The 15,758-nt window shown below is 42.1% G+C and overlaps 1 protein-coding gene across 2 annotated transcripts in view; it reads right to left on the bottom strand.

Moving 5' to 3' along the window:
* Positions 1–15,758, bottom strand: part of KLHL21 (kelch like family member 21) — a 207,593-nt gene that overhangs the window by 34,860 nt on the left and 156,975 nt on the right. The gene's annotated exons all lie outside the window — the stretch shown is intronic.

Genomic DNA, 15,758 nt, shown 5'->3' with positions numbered 1-15,758 from the left:
CGTTGTAATTATCATGAGATCCCTCATGAACCCAAATTAATGAAATCACTATTCCGACATGATAATGGTAGCCAGATGCGGGACTGAAAAGCTGGTCGACGCGTTTCAAACCCCTAGGAATTGGTGGGGTTCTCCTCAGGACCGGGTTTGGTTCTGAAATAATAAAGATAACTAGCTTGAGCAAGGTGTCATGGAGCGACTATCAAGTGGATTTAACAAGGGATCGACTACCAGAGTCCAGCTGATGCTCCCTACCTCAATCCAAAAGTTCGACCGACGACTTGAGCGTTTCCGATCAAAATCGTATTTCCCAACAGGTTTGGTTACAGCAGCTGTGCAAGAAAGCAAAATACACGCGACAACATTTCAGTGAGGTGCAATGCTATCAGACATCATTCATACCGCTTGCAGAGGGGCGCGTAAACTTACCTGCGAGCGGGCGGTTTCAGTCTCGCTGCTCTGATCCTTTCTTTGGCGGCTGCTCCTATTCTGTAGAACGGGGGCGAAAGCGTTTGTTAGTGATGTGGCGGTTACCCGTGTGCGAGTCAATTCCGTATCAAACGAGTTCACATACCGAAGCGGGAGCAAGGCGATGGTCCTTCTCCCTAGCTGGTGTACATGGTTCAACCGGCTGGAGTCCTCGAATGGGGGTGTGGCCTCAGTACTTCCTGGTTGGTGTTAGGAAGGAAGGAGGGCCCGGGAATTCTGGGACTTGTAGTTTAGAGACAATGTGCTGACGAAAGGGAGTCAAAAGGGTCAGCTGGCTTAAGCATTCGGCTTGTAAATTTCAGATATTTCATTAAGTCCTCGTGTGGCAGTATTGAACTTCATAATGAGCATTGCTTCACGTTGTGATAATTTTGCATCAATGTCCCCTCCCCTAGGGTCATTTTCAATTTTAGACAAGACGGTCCAACGTAAATCCGTGATCACATGTTTACACCTAGTCCAATGATTCACTAAGGGGGCATTCTCTACCCCTCTGCGGATGCGCGATTTGTGTTGCGTAATCCTGGTCCTGATTTCCTGTGTTGTTTTGCCAATGTAGACTGAAGGGCAAGGGCAAATGATTGCATATACCACGTTTTTTGATTTACAATTCGTAAAAGTCTCATGTTTCCAATGGGTATTCTCGAATGTAAAAACTGTGTCTTCAATGGTCTCGATGCAACAGGTGCAAGTCCCGCACTTATGATGTCCTTTTGGTGGAGGTAATCCAAAGATACTTTGTAATGTGGGGGCCCTTGTCATTGGTAACGCTGCCCTAACCACGTAGTTGGCAACACTTTTGTCCTTTTTATACGCAAAAAGTGGTGGGGCTGAGAAATCCTCATGCAGATTTTTTAGTAAATGCCAGTTAGACATAATGAGCTTTCTGTGTGCGTTGGCTGCCGAACAGAAAGTGGTAACGCACACCATCCTTTTGACTTCAGGTCTCATTCTTTTTTCTAACAATGTCTCTCGTGGGGTCCACCACGCTCGTTTGAGTGAGTTTTTTAGAAGTTTTTTTGGGTAACCTCTCTGAATCAAACGATTCTTTAAACATTCAGCATGAATGAAGTACTCTTCCTTGCTCGAACAGTTTCGATGTATTCTCAAAAACTGCCCATAAGGCAGATTTTGTTTCAAGCTGCGGGGGTGGTTGCTATTAAAATGCAACGCTTTGTTCCTGTCCGAAGGTTTCCGGAAAAGTGTTGTGCTTAGGCCTCCCTCAAAAGGTGCCACTTTCACATCCAAAAAGTTGATGGATTCATTTGATGCTGTGACAGAGAACTGGATGTCTATTGTTCTCGAATTCAGCCAGCTTACGAATTGACCAAGGTCTTCATGTCCGCCAGTCCAGACCATGAATATATCGTCAATATATCGCATATAATGCGAAATACTCTTGTCAAAAGGATTGGTTTGGTAGATGAATTTCTCCTCAAATAACCCCATAAACATTATGGCTAGCTCCGGGGCAAAGGGGCAACCCATCGCCACCCCTTTGATTTGATAAAAAAATTCCGAATCAAATGTAAAAAAGTTCTTCTGTAGCGCAAATCGTGCAAGGTCAAGAATAAACTTGGTGGGGACTCTTACTGGTCTTTCCCTTTTGTCCAAGAACACTGTCAGAGTTTCCAGTGCTTGTTCTTGAGGGATCTGGGTGTATAGGGACACCACATCGAGTGTCACTAGGAGTTGGCTGCTTTGGTCGAATTTAATGGTGGAAATGCGATTAAGGAACGCAGTGGTGTCTTGGAGATGGGCAGGGATAGTTTCGATAAAGGGTTTCAAAAAATGGTCAATATATGTAGCCACAGGTTCAAACAGCGATTCGCATCCTGAAATGATAGGTCGCCCTGGGGGATTTTTCTCGTCCTTATGTAGTTTAGGGAGTACATAGAATACAGGCGTCCTTGGGTTTTTGTTTTGTAGGAATGCGAACTCCTTGGGTCCTATAATCCCTTCTGCAAAGCCTCTTTGGATAATGTCAAATAATTGATTCTGTAATTCAGATGTAGGATTCTTCCCTATGCGTCTATAGCAGTTCTGATCGTTAAGTTGACGGTGTACTTCTAACTTGTATTTGTTAGTGTCCCATATAACCACCGCTCCGCCTTTATCGGCCTGTTTGACAACGATGGTAGTGTCATTCTTCACTGCTATGAGTGCATCTTTTTCAGCTTTGGAAAGGTTGAATTTGACAAATGACTTCTTTTTTTCAATTGATGAAATCCCTGATAGCACAGTGGTTTCAAACGTTGAAACTTCCTTTGGGATTTTGGGTCCTTTTGGGCAGAATGTAGACTTTTTCTTTAGGCCTGTAGTTTCTTCATGTGTATTTTCCATGGTATCCAGAAAAAATGTTTTAAGACGTATTTTACGGCAGAACTCCAATGTTTCTAGTTTCATTCGAGTGAAATCCGTAGGTCTTGATGGGACATAATTGAGTCCTTTAGTAAGAATAGAGATCTCTGCTGTTGATAGCGTCCTATCTGATAGGTTATAGATTGGTGAAATTTCTAATTGTTGTAGGATTTCTGGCGTGTCCTCATTTGCCATGGTTGTGTGTAACGGACTCGGCCTCTGGTTTTCTGTTGGCCCCGTCCTAAAAAAGGCTGTTGAGTTTGGCCTTGTTGTTGATACTGGTTTGGTCTGCTTCCTGTTCTGTTTTGATTTGGACGATTACTATTATCTGGTTCGCTCCCAGAGGAAGATGTAGTGTCTGAAAAAGTTAGAAATTTACGACGTGATCGTCCTTGGTTGTCCTGTAAGTAGCGTCGTGAGTCAGAGAATGTGTAGAAATCCTTATTAAGATATGGGTATATGGATTCCAATGAGAAGTTTTTCTTGTCCGATTCAAATTTATTGTTTTTTTGGGTTACTGTGAAGTCCTTGAATTCTGATATTTCCTTATCAATTTTTTCCAAGAGGGATTTTGAATCTGTGATTAGTTGGTTAGTTTCAATTTCTTTTGTTAACGTTTCAATCTCCTCTAGTTCCTTAAGTGATGTCCTATGAGCAGTCTCAATGGTGAGGACCATGAGATCCCTGCTGCACTTAGTCTCAACGCCACTAAAGGCTTTTCTGTACACTGGATCGTCCGTGAAAACAACTGGTATATTGCGAATCACCAGGCCCGCCGGAATAGTGCCGGACCGAAGGTGTTGCAGTAAAAAATGACCATGTAGGTCTGTACGAATTTGTTTTTTCCGTAGCCGAGTAAGTTTGTCAGACTCGTTCTGAGTGCTAGCTGTGAGGCTGAGAGTCGCGGAGGCGAAAACTGGAGGATCCCTAATCAAATTCTTGATGTGCTCTTCGCTAAAAGATACTGCATCGCTTTCAGCCATATCAAACAAGTGAAACACTTAGACACAACACACATAGACAGTGTGAAAAGAGTAAGAAGGTGGAAACAATGGAAAAGTTACCCACTGTGTGCACACACACAATAGCCCAAGCTGGGCAAAACTCAATCTAAACAAACAAATAATACCCTGTGGTAGAGACTACTACCTTAACAGGACCTCGCGAGTACCTACCCGCTCAAAAGTCAAAGAATCAAAAGAGGGCCTTGACTCCTTACTCAGTGAGGCTGAGTCCAACTAATACTAATTACCAACACAAAAGCCAATACTGGGGTTTCAATAATTAAATGAGCTGGTTTCAATGAAGGTTGTTTTGATTGAATCAAACAACAACCGGTTAACTTGTTACACCGAGCAATTTTATTTAATTTTTGCAAACGGTCTTTTTTTCTTTTTTCAACACATTATTCGTTGTGCGTGGAAAATACAAAATGAACAATGAAATACGTTTTATGTACAATATATACAAACATATAAGTGCAACATTTCATACACACTTGGCCATACATTCATACACAGACCATACAAAGCAAATAATAATACAAAGAACACTGTGTCCAGGCATCTGTAAAACAATCAGTGGAAAATGATTCTTTTCATATTTTACAATGTCGTTGTAATTATCATGAGATCCCTCATGAACCCAAATTAATGAAATCACTATTCCGACATGATAATGGTAGCCAGATGCGGGACTGAAAAGCTGGTCGACGCGTTTCAAACCCCTAGGAATTGCTGGGGTTCTCCTCAGGACCGGGTTTGGTTCTGAAATAATAAAGATAACTAGCTTGAGCAAGGTGTCATGGAGCGACTATCAAGTGGATTTAACAAGGGATCGACTACCAGAGTCCAGCTGACGCTCCCTACCTCAATCCAAAAGTTCGACCGACGACTTGAGCGTTTCCGATCAAAATCGTATTTCCCAACAGGTTTGGTTACAGCAGCTGTGCAAGAAAGCAAAATACACGCGACAACATTTCAGTGAGGTGCAATGCTATCAGACATCATTCATACCGCTTGCAGAGGGGCGCGTAAACTTACCTGCGAGCGGGCGGTTTCAGTCTCGCTGCTCTGATCCTTTCTTTGGCGGCTGCTCCTATTCTGTAGAACGGGGGCGAAAGCGTTTGTTAGTGATGTGGCGGTTACCCGTGTGCGAGTCAATTCCGTATCAAACGAGTTCACATACCGAAGCGGGAGCAAGGCGATGGTCCTTCTCCCTAGCTGGTGTACATGGTTCAACCGGCTGGAGTCCTCGAATGGGGGTGTGGCCTCAGTACTTCCTGGTTGGTGTTAGGAAGGAAGGAGGGCCCGGGAATTCTGGGACTTGTAGTTTAGAGACAATGTGCTGACGAAAGGGAGTCAAAAGGGTCAGCTGGCTTAAGCATTCGGCTTGTAAATTTCAGATATTTCATTAAGTCCTCGTGTGGCAGTATTGAACTTCATAATGAGCATTGCTTCACGTTGTGATAATTTTGCATCAATGTCCCCTCCCCTAGGGTCATTTTCAATTTTAGACAAGACGGTCCAACGTAAATCCGTGATCACATGTTTACACCTAGTCCAATGATTCACTAAGGGGGCATTCTCTACCCCTCTGCGGATGCGCGATTTGTGTTGCGTAATCCTGGTCCTGATTTCCTGTGTTGTTTTGCCAATGTAGACTGAAGGGCAAGGGCAAATGATTGCATATACCACGTTTTTTGATTTACAATTCGTAAAAGTCTCATGTTTCCAATGGGTATTCTCGAATGTAAAAACTGTGTCTTCAATGGTCTCGATGCAACAGGTGCAAGTCCCGCACTTATGATGTCCTTTTGGTGGAGGTAATCCAAAGATACTTTGTAATGTGGGGGCCCTTGTCATTGGTAACGCTGCCCTAACCACGTAGTTGGCAACACTTTTGTCCTTTTTATACGCAAAAAGTGGTGGGGCTGAGAAATCCTCATGCAGATTTTTTAGTAAATGCCAGTTAGACATAATGAGCTTTCTGTGTGCGTTGGCTGCCGAACAGAAAGTGGTAACGCACACCATCCTTTTGACTTCAGGTCTCATTCTTTTTTCTAACAATGTCTCTCGTGGGGTCCACCACGCTCGTTTGAGTGAGTTTTTTAGAAGTTTTTTTGGGTAACCTCTCTGAATCAAACGATTCTTTAAACATTCAGCATGAATGAAGTACTCTTCCTTGCTCGAACAGTTTCGATGTATTCTCAAAAACTGCCCATAAGGCAGATTTTGTTTCAAGCAACCACCCCCGCAGCTTGAAACAAAATCTGCCTTATGGGCAGTTTTTGAGAATACATCGAAACTGTTCGAGCAAGGAAGAGTACTTCATTCATGCTGAATGTTTAAAGAATCGTTTGATTCAGAGAGGTTACCCAAAAAAACTTCTAAAAAACTCAAACGAGCGTGGTGGACCCCACGAGAGACATTGTTAGAAAAAAGAATGAGACCTGAAGTCAAAAGGATGGTGTGCGTTACCACTTTCTGTTCGGCAGCCAACGCACACAGAAAGCTCATTATGTCTAACTGGCATTTACTAAAAAATCTGCATGAGGATTTCTCAGCCCCACCACTTTTTGCGTATAAAAAGGACAAAAGTGTTGCCAACTACGTGGTTAGGGCAGCGTTACCAATGACAAGGGCCCCCACATTACAAAGTATCTTTGGATTACCTCCACCAAAAGGACATCATAAGTGCGGGACTTGCACCTGTTGCATCGAGACCATTGAAGACACAGTTTTTACATTCGAGAATACCCATTGGAAACATGAGACTTTTACGAATTGTAAATCAAAAAACGTGGTATATGCAATCATTTGCCCTTGCCCTTCAGTCTACATTGGCAAAACAACACAGGAAATCAGGACCAGGATTACGCAACACAAATCGCGCATCCGCAGAGGGGTAGAGAATGCCCCCTTAGTGAATCATTGGACTAGGTGTAAACATGTGATCACGGATTTACGTTGGACCGTCTTGTCTAAAATTGAAAATGACCCTAGGGGAGGGGACATTGATGCAAAATTATCACAACGTGAAGCAATGCTCATTATGAAGTTCAATACTGCCACACGAGGACTTAATGAAATATCTGAAATTTACAAGCCGAATGCTTAAGCCAGCTGACCCTTTTGACTCCCTTTCGTCAGCACATTGTCTCTAAACTACAAGTCCCAGAATTCCCGGGCCCTCCTTCCTTCCTAACACCAACCAGGAAGTACTGAGGCCACACCCCCATTCGAGGACTCCAGCCGGTTGAACCATGTACACCAGCTAGGGAGAAGGACCATCGCCTTGCTCCCGCTTCGGTATGTGAACTCGTTTGATACGGAATTGACTCGCACACGGGTAACCGCCACATCACTAACAAACGCTTTCGCCCCCGTTCTACAGAATAGGAGCAGCCGCCAAAGAAAGGATCAGAGCAGCGAGACTGAAACCGCCCGCTCGCAGGTAAGTTTACGCGCCCCTCTGCAAGCGGTATGAATGATGTCTGATAGCATTGCACCTCACTGAAATGTTGTCGCGTGTATTTTGCTTTCTTGCACAGCTGCTGTAACCAAACCTGTTGGGAAATACGATTTTGATCGGAAACGCTCAAGTCGTCGGTCGAACTTTTGGATTGAGGTAGGGAGCGTCAGCTGGACTCTGGTAGTCGATCCCTTGTTAAATCCACTTGATAGTCGCTCCATGACACCTTGCTCAAGCTAGTTATCTTTATTATTTCAGAACCAAACCCGGTCCTGAGGAGAACCCCACCAATTCCTAGGGGTTTGAAACGCGTCGACCAGCTTTTCAGTCCCGCATCTGGCTACCATTATCATGTCGGAATAGTGATTTCATTAATTTGGGTTCATGAGGGATCTCATGATAATTACAACGACATTGTAAAATATGAAAAGAATCATTTTCCACTGATTGTTTTACAGATGCCTGGACACAGTGTTCTTTGTATTATTATTTGCTTTGTATGGTCTGTGTATGAATGTATGGCCAAGTGTGTATGAAATGTTGCACTTATATGTTTGTATATATTGTACATAAAACGTATTTCATTGTTCATTTTGTATTTTCCACGCACAACGAATAATGTGTTGAAAAAAGAAAAAAAGACCGTTTGCAAAAATTAAATAAAATTGCTCGGTGTAACAAGTTAACCGGTTGTTGTTTGATTCAATCAAAACAACCTTCATTGAAACCAGCTCATTTAATTATTGAAACCCCAGTATTGGCTTTTGTGTTGGTAATTAGTATTAGTTGGACTCAGCCTCACTGAGTAAGGAGTCAAGGCCCTCTTTTGATTCTTTGACTTTTGAGCGGGTAGGTACTCGCGAGGTCCTGTTAAGGTAGTAGTCTCTACCACAGGGTATTATTTGTTTGTTTAGATTGAGTTTTGCCCAGCTTGGGCTATTGTGTGTGTGCACACAGTGGGTAACTTTTCCATTGTTTCCACCTTCTTACTCTTTTCACACTGTCTATGTGTGTTGTGTCTAAGTGTTTCACTTGTTTGATATGGCTGAAAGCGATGCAGTATCTTTTAGCGAAGAGCACATCAAGAATTTGATTAGGGATCCTCCAGTTTTCGCCTCCGCGACTCTCAGCCTCACAGCTAGCACTCAGAACGAGTCTGACAAACTTACTCGGCTACGGAAAAAACAAATTCGTACAGACCTACATGGTCATTTTTTACTGCAACACCTTCGGTCCGGCACTATTCCGGCGGGCCTGGTGATTCGCAATATACCAGTTGTTTTCACGGACGATCCAGTGTACAGAAAAGCCTTTAGTGGCGTTGAGACTAAGTGCAGCAGGGATCTCATGGTCCTCACCATTGAGACTGCTCATAGGACATCACTTAAGGAACTAGAGGAGATTGAAACGTTAACAAAAGAAATTGAAACTAACCAACTAATCACAGATTCAAAATCCCTCTTGGAAAAAATTGATAAGGAAATATCAGAATTCAAGGACTTCACAGTAACCCAAAAAAACAATAAATTTGAATCGGACAAGAAAAACTTCTCATTGGAATCCATATACCCATATCTTAATAAGGATTTCTACACATTCTCTGACTCACGACGCTACTTACAGGACAACCAAGGACGATCACGTCGTAAATTTCTAACTTTTTCAGACACTACATCTTCCTCTGGGAGCGAACCAGATAATAGTAATCGTCCAAATCAAAACAGAACAGGAAGCAGACCAAACCAGTATCAACAACAAGGCCAAACTCAACAGCCTTTTTTAGGACGGGGCCAACAGAAAACCAGAGGCCGAGTCCGTTACACACAACCATGGCAAATGAGGACACGCCAGAAATCCTACAACAATTAGAAATTTCACCAATCTATAACCTATCAGATAGGACGCTATCAACAGCAGAGATCTCTATTCTTACTAAAGGACTCAATTATGTCCCATCAAGACCTACGGATTTCACTCGAATGAAACTAGAAACATTGGAGTTCTGCCGTAAAATACGTCTTAAAACATTTTTTCTGGATACCATGGAAAATACACATGAAGAAACTACAGGCCTAAAGAAAAAGTCTACATTCTGCCCAAAAGGACCCAAAATCCCAAAGGAAGTTTCAACGTTTGAAACCACTGTGCTATCAGGGATTTCATCAATTGAAAAAAAGAAGTCATTTGTCAAATTCAACCTTTCCAAAGCTGAAAAAGATGCACTCATAGCAGTGAAGAATGACACTACCATCGTTGTCAAACAGGCCGATAAAGGCGGAGCGGTGGTTATATGGGACACTAACAAATACAAGTTAGAAGTACACCGTCAACTTAACGATCAGAACTGCTATAGACGCATAGGGAAGAATCCTACATCTGAATTACAGAATCAATTATTTGACATTATCCAAAGAGGCTTTGCAGAAGGGATTATAGGACCCAAGGAGTTCGCATTCCTACAAAACAAAAACCCAAGGACGCCTGTATTCTATGTACTCCCTAAACTACATAAGGACGAGAAAAATCCCCCAGGGCGACCTATCATTTCAGGATGCGAATCGCTGTTTGAACCTGTGGATAAATATATTGACCATTTTTTGAAACCCTTTATCGAAACTATCCCTGCCCATCTCCAAGACACCACTGCGTTCCTTAATCGCATTTCCACCATTAAATTCGACCAAAGCAGCCAACTCCTAGTGACACTCGATGTGGTGTCCCTATACACCCAGATCCCTCAAGAACAAGCACTGGAAACTCTGACAGTGTTCTTGGACAAAAGGGAAAGACCAGTAAGAGTCCCCACCAAGTTTATTCTTGACCTTGCACGATTTGCGCTACAGAAGAACTTTTTTACATTTGATTCGGAATTTTTTTATCAAATCAAAGGGGTGGCGATGGGTTGCCCCTTTGCCCCGGAGCTAGCCATAATGTTTATGGGGTTATTTGAGGAGAAATTCATCTACCAAACCAATCCTTTTGACAAGAGTATTTCGCATTATATGCGATATATTGACGATATATTCATGGTCTGGACTGGCGGACATGAAGACCTTGGTCAATTCGTAAGCTGGCTGAATTCGAGAACAATAGACATCCAGTTCTCTGTCACAGCATCAAATGAATCCATCAACTTTTTGGATGTGAAAGTGGCACCTTTTGAGGGAGGCCTAAGCACAACACTTTTCCGGAAACCTTCGGACAGGAACAAAGCGTTGCATTTTAATAGCAACCACCCCCGCAGCTTGAACCAAAATCTGCCTTATGGGCAGTTTTTGAGAATACATCGAAACTGTTCGAGCAAGGAAGAGTACTTCATTCATGCTGAATGTTTAAAGAATCGTTTGATTCAGAGAGGTTACCCAAAAAAACTTCTAAAAAACTCACTCAAACGAGCGTGGTGGACCCCACGAGAGACATTGTTAGAAAAAAGAATGAGACCTGAAGTCAAAAGGATGGTGTGCGTTACCACTTTCTGTTCGGCAGCCAACGCACACAGAAAGCTCATTATGTCTAACTGGCATTTACTAAAAAATCTGCATGAGGATTTCTCAGCCCCACCACTTTTTGCGTATAAAAAGGACAAAAGTGTTGCCAACTACGTGGTTAGGGCAGCGTTACCAATGACAAGGGCCCCCACATTACAAAGTATCTTTGGATTACCTCCACCAAAAGGACATCATAAGTGCGGGACTTGCACCTGTTGCATGGAGACCATTGAAGACACAGTTTTTACATTCGAGAATACCCATTGGAAACATGAGACTTTTACGAATTGTAAATCAAAAAACGTGGTATATGCAATCATTTGCCCTTGCCCTTCAGTCTACATTGGCAAAACAACACAGGAAATCAGGACCAGGATTACGCAACACAAATCGCGCATCCGCAGAGGGGTAGAGAATGCCCCCTTAGTGAATCATTGGACTAGGTGTAAACATGTGATCACGGATTTACGTTGGACCGTCTTGTCTAAAATTGAAAATGACCCTAGGGGAGGGGACATTGATGCAAAATTATCACAACGTGAAGCAATGCTCATTATGAAGTTCAATACTGCCACACGAGGACTTAATGAAATATCTGAAATTTACAAGTCGAATGCTTAAGCCAGCTGACCCTTTTGACTCCCTTTCGTCAGCACATTGTCTCTAAACTACAAGTCCCAGAATTCCCGGGCCCTCCTTCCTTCCTAACACCAACCAGGAAGTACTGAGGCCACACCCCCATTCGAGGACTCCAGCCGGTTGAACCATGTACACCAGCTAGGGAGAAGGACCATCGCCTTGCTCCCGCTTCGGTATGTGAACTCGTTTGATACGGAATTGACTCGCACACGGGTAACCGCCACATCACTAACAAACGCTTTCGCCCCCGTTCTACAGAATAGGAGCAGCCGCCAAAGAAAGGATCAGAGCAGCGAGACTGAAACCGCACGCTCGCAGGTAAGTTTACGCGCCCCTCTGCAAGCGGTATGAATGATGTCTGATAGCATTGCACCTCACTGAAATGTTGTCGCGTGTATTTTGCTTTCTTGCACAGCTGCTGTAACCAAACCTGTTGGGAAATACGATTTTGATCGGAAACGCTCAAGTCGTCGGTCGAACTTTTGGATTGAGGTAGGGAGCGTCAGCTGGACTCTGGTAGTCGATCCCTTGTTAAATCCACTTGATAGTCGCTCCATGACACCTTGCTCAAGCTAGTTATCTTTATTATTTCAGAACCAAACCCGGTCCTGAGGAGAACCCCACCAATTCCTAGGGGTTTGAAACGCGTCGACCAGCTTTTCAGTCCCGCATCTGGCTACCATTATCATGTCGGAATAGTGATTTCATTAATTTGGGTTCATGAGGGATCTCATGATAATTACAACGACATTGTAAAATATGAAAAGAATCATTTTCCACTGATTGTTTTACAGATGCCTGGACACAGTGTTCTTTGTATTATTATTTGCTTTGTATGGTCTGTGTATGAATGTATGGCCAAGTGTGTATGAAATGTTGCACTTATATGTTTGTATATATTGTACATAAAACGTATTTCATTGTTCATTTTGTATTTTCCACGCACAACGAATAATGTGTTGAAAAAAGAAAAAAAGACCGTTTGCAAAAATTAAATAAAATTGCTCGGTGTAACAAGTTAACCGGTTGTTGTTTGATTCAATCAAAACAACCTTCATTGAAACCAGCTCATTTAATTATTGAAACCCCAGTATTGGCTTTTGTGTTGGTAATTAGTATTAGTTGGACTCAGCCTCACTGAGTAAGGAGTCAAGGCCCTCTTTTGATTCTTTAGCTTTAGGGTTATGGCACCCCACCGGGCGCCAAAAGCATGCACCATTAGGAGCTATGTTCCCGGTAAGATTGCCACCAACCAAAATATTAGGCACATCAATGGTTTTGTAAGAGACTGACCTTTCATTTTAACATTAGGTAAAATGTCCTACTATTCTGTAAATAGATATTTCTAATGATTTGAAATAAATAAGAACTAAATTAGACGGGCACACATTTAAACAAAGCCAATCTCCTTGACCTTTTAAAGGGATTAAAGTCCTTGTATGGCAAGGTAAGCTGTGCCACGATCATACTGTTTGAAATGTTCCAGCCGGGTCTGCGATTGGTCGTCCAGTGAACTCAGTGGTCTTTGCGTCCTTTGCAGGTGCACCTCATTCTCCCTGCGTTCCCCATCATGGGTCCACCCAAAGTGCACACCCACACACAGTCCAGTGGGTTAACTGATTTGTTTCCAACATGGGAATAAAATACTTATTTTTATTAAAACTTAAAGAGCTGACTGGCCATAAAGTTTACTTATGGAATACATTGTGGAAGAGTATTAAAGTTGCAGACCATCTACCGTCTCTTGGAATCAGCCTATACTGCCCACCTTGCTATCTTTGGAGGGTCAAGTGTCTAAAGGGAAAAACTTGATTATCCATGGCATCTAACGGACACCAGCGGTGAACAACAGTGTCCAACACAGATAATATCCAGTATCCAATGGATGCCCGGGTCCAAAAAAACCTCCCGGACATGCTACTGTGCACTAAGTCACTGAGCACAAGAACCCTTCTTGTAGGAGGGCAGGGAATGGCAAGCCTTTTCTGTACATCCGGTGCTCTCTCTTGCTCTTCATTAAACATCACTGCAACATGTTACCCTCTTGTGGTGGCATCACTAGATTTCAAATTGCAACAAGCACTGACAAGGCAAATAGGTCAAGCGTTGGCAGTTTTTAGCATTGGCAGGTTTTGGTATGTCAATATCTATTTTGTAATACTTGTTTTAAACTTTGTTTGAAGACCTGCTGGTCACTTGTCGATATAGTTTAAAAAATTGTCTCAAAAAGCACACTTTGCCATACAAGTCTCTGGCACTCAAGAGAACTACTTTGTGTGCTGATGTGCTTTTGAGAAAGAACAGAATGTCCTCACTCACAGTGAAGTTAGTCAATAGCTGAAGTGGGGTTACACTCGGACCCAGGTTGTATGATGTAGTGGATGGAATAAAAATGTAAAAGACAAAACGATCGACTAATGAATGAAAAGGACTTGGCTGAAAGCCCCTATAAGTATATTATATATCATTTTAGTAAAATCAAAAGGTTTTGGATAACACCAGATCTACACTTTATCGAGTTATTTGTTCAAAGAGAATAAAAGCAGCACGTCTTGAATGGCTGACATGGTTGAACAACCTTTACTCCTTCAAAAACACCTAAGATAATGAAGCCATGGTAGCTAAGATAAGATGGTGGGGATGGACTTTTTTTTGTTTAACTGGTGTTCCATCTTGAATTCTTCTTGTTAAAATACGGATATGAACTAACGACCATAAAAGGGCAGGCCAGCTTGTGACTCTGCCTTGTAAAAGCAAATAAAGTATGCTTTTAATATAATTAATTACACTTTATGTCCTTTTCACTTGCTCTGTGGTATGCCTTTGAAGAAAAAAACTATGCTGAAATACTATTTTTGAGACTAAATTATTACATCAGGTCCCTCTGAATTAGCGTTATAAATTGTGCTAAAAAGAATGACGAAGGAAGGATCATACAGAATCGTTATCCTACAATTCCCTCAATGGTAAACTCTCTAAATCACTTTCCTCTTCCTTGGTCATTGCCTGTGGGTTCGCAAAGAGACCTAATAAACCGTAGTTGTAGAGAGAACATTAAGACCTATATGATGGTGGAACTGAATCACAACGAACTGTCTGTGGTAATAGCATACACCGAAATTACCATCTGTGGGTGGAATTAATTCCCTAATTATTATCTATGGATGGAACTAATGATCTAACAAATATCTGTGACCAGAGGCAATGCCCTCAACCTCCCTTTGATCTTCTGTGGATGGATCTAAAGGCGGAATAACAATTTTTGTGTCAAGTCTCGAAAAGCATTCCAGAGATGAGTTGTATGTCTACATATAAGTATATAGTATTTCTTTAGGGTAAACCTAGCCAAAGGGCAGCTGAGTTAAGCACTCAGTTAATATGTGGAAGCAGATCTGACTGATGCTTGATAACGTTGCAGGAAATTAAATCATAACGGGTCAGCTAAATGCCTTGAATGCCTTTCATCGTTTACCAAACCTATGCTGCATCGTGCAATGCAAACCACTGAATTTTTCTTTAACTACTTCCTTGGTAATCCAATCAGCACCCAATAAGGTCCAAAAGAAGATCAATGGGCCTTATGTAACATAGTAAATTTGCTAACGATCTTTTAAGAGATTAACTTTTGTGGTGGGTTTCTAAATTGATTAATATGAGAACATTTAGAAACGTACAAACACATGATTAAGAGTTTCGAGTGCACGGTTGGTATAGATCTTTCATCAAAGATGATGGATTCAGAAAGAATCTGGAAAGAAATTAGTCTGGTTTACAAGGAAATCTGACATCACCATAGGTAGAAAACTGGCAGGAGTTCTCATCACTATTCTTTCTTATGGAACAGTGTAAAAATGCCAACTATAAAAGCCATGGGTCTATCAATCAGGTAAGCAGCTTTTCAAGTCAGATGTTGTAAAAATGGTTTATGTATAAACTCAAATGGTGACGTTATGAGCTTAGAAAGGTTCACGTTAAACTCTCAAGTTTGAAAAGGAGACCTAATACGACGAAATACCTTTCTTACACCATCTAAGAAATCTTTCACCAATGGTATTCTGAAGAAAGAAAGAGGTCTGTGAAGGAGTTTTCCTATAGGTAGTAATCGTCGCAAGGTGTACCTTAAGTATCATTAAGTACAACCCAAATCTTGCTAAATTGATAAGATGAACAAGTTACTTACCTTCGGTAACGCTTTTTCTGGTAGATACAGTATCTGCCTGTAGATTCCTCACCTTGTGAATATCCCCCTGCGTCAGCAACGTTCGGAAAATTCTTTTGTAGCACACCGGCGTGGACGACGTCATAGGA

This window comes from Lissotriton vulgaris, chromosome 5 (genome assembly GCF_964263255.1).
Source record: "Lissotriton vulgaris chromosome 5, aLisVul1.2, whole genome shotgun sequence".
Taxonomy (NCBI): Eukaryota; Metazoa; Chordata; class Amphibia; order Caudata; family Salamandridae; genus Lissotriton; species Lissotriton vulgaris.
Note: the sequence above shows the minus strand (reverse complement) of the source record. Positions and strands in the feature narration are given on the sequence as shown.